Raw genomic sequence first — 5855 nt, 5'->3', positions numbered from 1 at the left:
ACCGAGTGGAGACCCCTGATGTCCTGGACTCCGGCTCTGCCCCTTCCCTGGGAGAAGGCTCTGGCTCTGGGGTTGGCTGAAAAGCCGTGACAGGAACTGAGCTTGTAGCTAGAGGAGAAAAAATGCCAACATGACTGCCTTGCCCTGACCTTCCCACAGACAGACAATACCCCTGCTGCCAGGAAGAACTCAGGCCCTTAGCCCACACAGGACCTCTTTGCAGACTGGGGTCACTTCCTGAATGGACAAAGGCTTATCCTAATTTCCAGCCCAACACCAGGCATACAGACTCCCTGCAGTGGGACAAGAGTCGGACCTCTCCTCATATACCCTTAGGTACTCACCCCGGTCCGCCTGGCTCTCAGGCGCTGCCTGGCTTGATATGCCATCTTCAGTTATGGCCAGGAGGTGGTATGTTTGATGCTCCATGTACAAACCAACCAGCAAGAGCCCCATATATGGCAGCAGCTGCTGCAGACTCAGAGAGCCTGGAGGCTGATGGGAAGCCTCGGTGTAGAAGTTAATCCAGGTCCCCAGGAAGGAAGGTGAGGCACTGTGGGGAGGCAGGTGTGGAGTCAGCAAAACCCTGGTCTTGCCTTCGCCATGGCCTCCAGAGAAAACCTGTGACCCTACACTTCTGAACTGTCCCTGGTTCTGAACACACCAGTCCACCTCAGACCAGACACAGTGGCTGTACAGGCAGGAACAGGACAGGTTGCCACAGGCAAAGAACCTTCAATGAAGGAGCGTTAGATCCATGATATGACCAGCTCTCCCCTCCTCTGGGCAGGCCTGACACTCTTCTTCCTCTTGGGTACGTGCTCTCCAACCTGGAATGCACCTTCCAGGAGTGTCTGTCCTCCTGCCCACTCTTCTCAGGGCTCAAGAGTCACCTCCTCCCCTGGCGTGGGCTGCAATGCTACCTCATTCTCTGTGAGCTCTCACTGAGTCCCCCTGAGTAGCGGTGGACCTCTCTTTTCCCATGAGTGCAGACCACATCTCTGTGGCCCTGGGGGAGAACAGGGAGGTGTGGTGTGAGGGGATCCATTGTCCCAGGGTCTTCCCCAGTGGACCATGACTACCTACAACTCCCCACCTTACCCCTCCTACTGTTGAAGCCCCACACCTTACACTGCAGGCAGAACACAGAATTGGGGAGAGCAGTCTTTCCTCAGCCTTCCCAAGTCAAATCACCTTGCAGGTCCCTATTCTGGAAACAGGAGCCCACCCTCTTGACCCCAAGCCCATTCTATGTTGAAGTTGGTCCAGGGGTCCACCATAGTCACTGAAGAGGACAACGTGAAGTTATGCCTCATGGAGTCAGGGATGCAGTCACATGTAGGATATGTACTCATGGCACCTGCGGTTTGAGGCTGACCCCCATGAAAAGGGACACAATGGTGGTCATTTGCACTCCATTTTTCACTGAATTATGAAATGTGACTGGAAACGTGTTTTCACACAGTGGGTGCTTTCTCCATGTTCATCAGTGAATGAGCCCAAACTGCTGTTTCCCACATCTCTCTGGGTGTGGGAGCTGCCATGTCCAAAACCCCTGTCCAGCTATGTCCCAGCTAGGATGCTCTGTCCCACTATGTATACTAACATGTCTTTATTAACCCAAAAGTGCTTTTCCCAAGGCCCGAGTTTTGAGACGCCTCTGGCACAGATCTACGTGCTTCAAGAAGCCAATATCACACCAGAAAGACCACCTGGCCTCGCTGAGTCCACCTGGAAATGAGCTTAGTGCACACCATTGAGCTGTGGTGCCAGGTGTGTGGGGACTGCTCCACAGACCTCTGTGGATCAGCTGGAGTCAGGATGGTTTCTCTGCCTAAGAGGGAAAGTTCACTCCCCTTGCAAGGCTGTGGCAGGCACCTCCAGGACTCGTCCCATTCGGGGCTGAAATTCCACTATGAGTGTGGTCCTCTATCTCATTAGGTATCACAAACCTTTGGGCCCCTGAGAGGTACATGGCAGCCCCAAGACCCAGGCATGAGGGGGCTACACACTTGGGCTTGGTGGTCTGGTGCTTACCTTGGGAACAAGAGATCCAGCACCTGCTGGGTGGGGATGGAATCCCAGGAGATTAACCCCATGTTGCTGCTGAAATGTAGGTTCCTCCCACAAATGACAGGCAGGAGCTCATTCCTAAGCTGGTCCTGCCTGTAAGGTTCAAGGCTCTGTACCCTGAAGGGCTCCTCCGTGTTCTCATCATTTTCACCCTGGGTTGGGACCAAGAATGGTGGGTTCAAAATGGAAATGGTGACAAACAGAAAAATGACTTGTGCCAATACACTAGAGTCAAAGCACAATGGGACAGTTCCCATCAGTACAAACACACACACACACACACACACACACACACACACACACACACATACACACACACACACACACACACACACAGTCAGAATAGGAGTCCTGGGCTATTCATCAGGGATCAGACTAGAGGGCCTGCTGGGCTCACCTGCCCTGTGCTACTCACTGTTAGTCTTGAGCTCCTCTGCGACAATTGCCAGAGGATCTGGCGTCTAAGATGAAGCCTCACCCAGTGTATCCACAAAAGGGTTAGTTGGCCCCCCTGAGATTCCTGGGAGCCTGAGGCTCGGCATTGTTTGCAAGGACAGGGGAACATCCTTCTCACTCCAGTTTCTCCAACCAAATGAGCTCGGTCAGTTAAGTGGGTGCCTGGATACCAGGGTTCCATGTTCTGTTTGATCCATTGTCAAGGAAATGATGTCATTTCCTGTGCCCATACCTGAGCCTCTTTTCACATAAGACCACTTTCAAAAGCCCTATGGGCTGCTGATTTCTCCTCCATGCCTACCCATCTCAGGTGTGCATGTGTTCACCAACAAGTACCCAAATACCCCCACCAGCATCTGCCCTGCTTGGTGCCTCTAGAGTTCCAGCTTGGAGCCTTCAAAAATGCATTCACAACCAGTCCTTCCCTCTCAGCAGCCTTTGGACCCTGGTCCCATCATTGTGCAACTCATGGTGTGCCCAGTCTTTTCTGGAAAGTAGGGTAGCATCTAATCAGGGATTGGTGTCTCTGATTCATACATAGCATATGGTTTCTATGAAATCCAGTGAGGGAGCAGGAGTAACGAAGCTGATTGCACAGATGACCTCAGGGAATACTGACAGGCCAAATGAAAAATATGTTCCAGCTAACCATTGGTATTTGGGCTTCTCAGCCCAGTCCTGTTTTTAAAAAAGGTGCAGACAGGCAGTGTTCATTAAAAAAATGTCTACCATTTAAAAGTGGGTAATTTAAATGGCATCTAGTTACACATCTGCTAGAATGGTCTGGCAACATATGAATTTCATTCTAACAACAACAACAAAACATAGAAAAAAACATAGACATAAAGATAAAACCTTGTCTTCACCAGGATGCCTAGAAATAGGTTTTATTTGGCTCATGCAAATATCTTTCAATAGAACTTCTAATTTCTGAATGAACTCATTCAATTTTATAATGTCTGAAACCCTCTGTGAGCATGGGAAGCACTGCTGACAAGACACCAGAGGGCCAGAGCACGTGTGCCCCCTACAGGGGTGTCTCTTGGCTATCACCAAAGACCGTTCCCCTCCCGGGGCAGCTGAGAGCAAGCTGGGCCTTGGAGCAAGGATTAGTGTTTAGGTATAGACTATGCAAGCAAAGGACAATGTCTTTAATAAAACTAAAATTAAAAAGTCACATTGAAAAATTTTTAAAAAGAAGAAGAAAATAAGGTCAAGTAGAGGAACGGGCAGAGGCATCCAGAGGAAGCCCATTTTCACAGGAGAAAATCCCCCAGTGAAAAGCATCAGAATAGATACCAAGAAAAATACCAACAAAAACAGTGTGCTCCCACTATGTATCTACTCCACATGCAAAAGTTAGAAAGCTAGATAATACAATCCTGGCCACAGGTAGAGCTATTCAGAAGAGCCACCTGGCAGTGCTTAGTCAAAGAAGTAAACATGCATACTTTGATCTAGAAATGCCACCTGTGTGTAAACCAGGTGGTGCTTAAGCAGTTTCACAAGGGGACATGCACAGGGAAATTTATCCTCAGGTTCCTTATAGAGTTGTCTGTGCTTACAGAAGGTTGAGGGCTGTCAGGGTGCCCACAATTTGGAAAGTGAAATGCTTAAAAGGTAATGGATGCCAACCTGGATATATTAATAGAAATCAATGAAAAACAATAGATTTACATGACAGTAAAATCCCTGAGTTCAAGTTCGTGCTAGCCTACCTACCAACAATCATGCTTGGTTAAGACACTGACATACTTCAAGGCAAAAAAAGGAGAAAATATAATGTCATTATTACTTTTCTTAAAAGCAAATAAGGAAATGGTAATATTTACCCAGCCATGACCTGTTATGCATAATATGTGAGATTATTGTGGACATGTTGGTAAATGATGATCTACTCAGATACGTTCCGTGACTCACCAAATGCAAAGGTCCATGAAGAATTACCGTCTCCACACATGAATTCATCGTCAAAAGCCTTGAGACAACAGGGGCTTCACAAAATGGCTTCTTGGCCAACTTGATGAGTGCGTCCTCGGACAATGCTTCCACCTGAAAGATGTCACCAACTTGTTCTCATTCACATTTCCACAGTGCCACAAAAAAGAAACAAAGTCTGATACTCTATTGAGTGAATCCTCAAGTGGACCAAACACCATACTTCCTTCCATATTTTAGAATTAACAAATGCAACTTCAACTCAATAACTTGCATTAGGCAACATGCAACCACAACCTTCCCCTGAGCCAGGGAAGCTGACCCCTCTCTGAATTCAGGAGGTCCTGGCCCCACCAGCATAAACACGAAGTTGACACAAACCTGGCACTTTGATTCTGTGAATTATGGTCAGGACTGATGAGTCAGCTTTGTTGGGATAACTGCTAAAGGAGGAATGTGTATCCCTTAATTTTCTAGCTGATGGCCTCTGGAAAGAGCCATTTATCCTGGTTTAAGGCCTTCCTTTTAACGTGTGCGGCCTATTCTCAGCCATAGTGGCCTCTTGTTTTCTTTACATTTAATGTTTCATAAAAGCAAATAGCTCCGAAGCCCCTGAGACAGGTGAATGTCCCTGTTAGCTGCCTGCATTTGGAATTTATCAAAGATCTTTACACGGAGACACTTTTCTGTCAATTCCAATCTTGAATCACAGATGTGCTACTCACAGGGGAGGACACTAGGGTGGCCTCTCAATGCTGTCCCCTACCTGTGCGTATGGCAGGCTCCCTGGGGCACCTGAACACCTGGGGCAGCTGTGCAGGAGCTGGGAGGGGGAGCTGAAGCGGGGCTGGCAGGCTGGCTTGTTCACCCACTTTGTCTCCAAACTTAGGAAGCTAGACCTGGAAGGTGTGCATGGGGAGTAGGTTTTCTGAAGCTCTCTTATTTAAGGCTGCGATTTTTCCTGGGGACATCCTGGACCGAACCCTAACCACCTCCCTGCCCCCTGATTCTGCCTCAGCTTTCATCTGACCCAGGTGCTGCCCCCTAGGGGAGCCTGGGGAAGCTGCACCTCTCTCCCTCCTTGGTTCCTCTTGGGAAAGGAAGGCTGCACCAGGGTAGCAGAGGCAGATGAATTCCAGCTCTGCTAGAACCTTCCTGGGTGAGGATTGGTGTGTGTTGGGGATGCTGAGAAATAAAGTCTCTCCGGTAGGGCCCTAAAGAGGATCGCACTCGTTTCGCTGAAATGCGGGTGACAGGGTCTCTCTCTCCCCCCAAGGCAGGATCTTTGTCTGGGTTTATGATGTCGTCATTCTAATCAACGCCATGTTAATTGCCCTGGATGAGAAGAACCCCTTCATCTCCTAGCCGAGTGGCTTTTCCTTTCTCTG

At 48.8% G+C, this 5855-nt stretch overlaps 1 long non-coding RNA gene across 1 annotated transcript; it reads right to left on the bottom strand.

The window, feature by feature from the left end:
• Window positions 1-436: 436 nt before the first annotated feature.
• On the bottom strand, window positions 437-4877 carry LOC144369546 (uncharacterized). The gene is made up of 3 exons (XR_013429338.1): window positions 4450-4877; window positions 2038-2225; window positions 437-553 (listed from the first exon to the last, which is right to left on the bottom strand). It is a non-coding gene; the product is annotated as an uncharacterized LOC144369546 (long non-coding RNA).
• Between the last annotated feature and the right edge of the window lie 978 nt (window positions 4878-5855).

Source organism: Ictidomys tridecemlineatus, chromosome 12 (assembly GCF_052094955.1).
Source record: "Ictidomys tridecemlineatus isolate mIctTri1 chromosome 12, mIctTri1.hap1, whole genome shotgun sequence".
In the NCBI taxonomy this organism is placed as follows: Eukaryota; Metazoa; Chordata; class Mammalia; order Rodentia; family Sciuridae; genus Ictidomys; species Ictidomys tridecemlineatus.
This window is presented reverse-complemented; position numbering and strand designations above follow the sequence as displayed.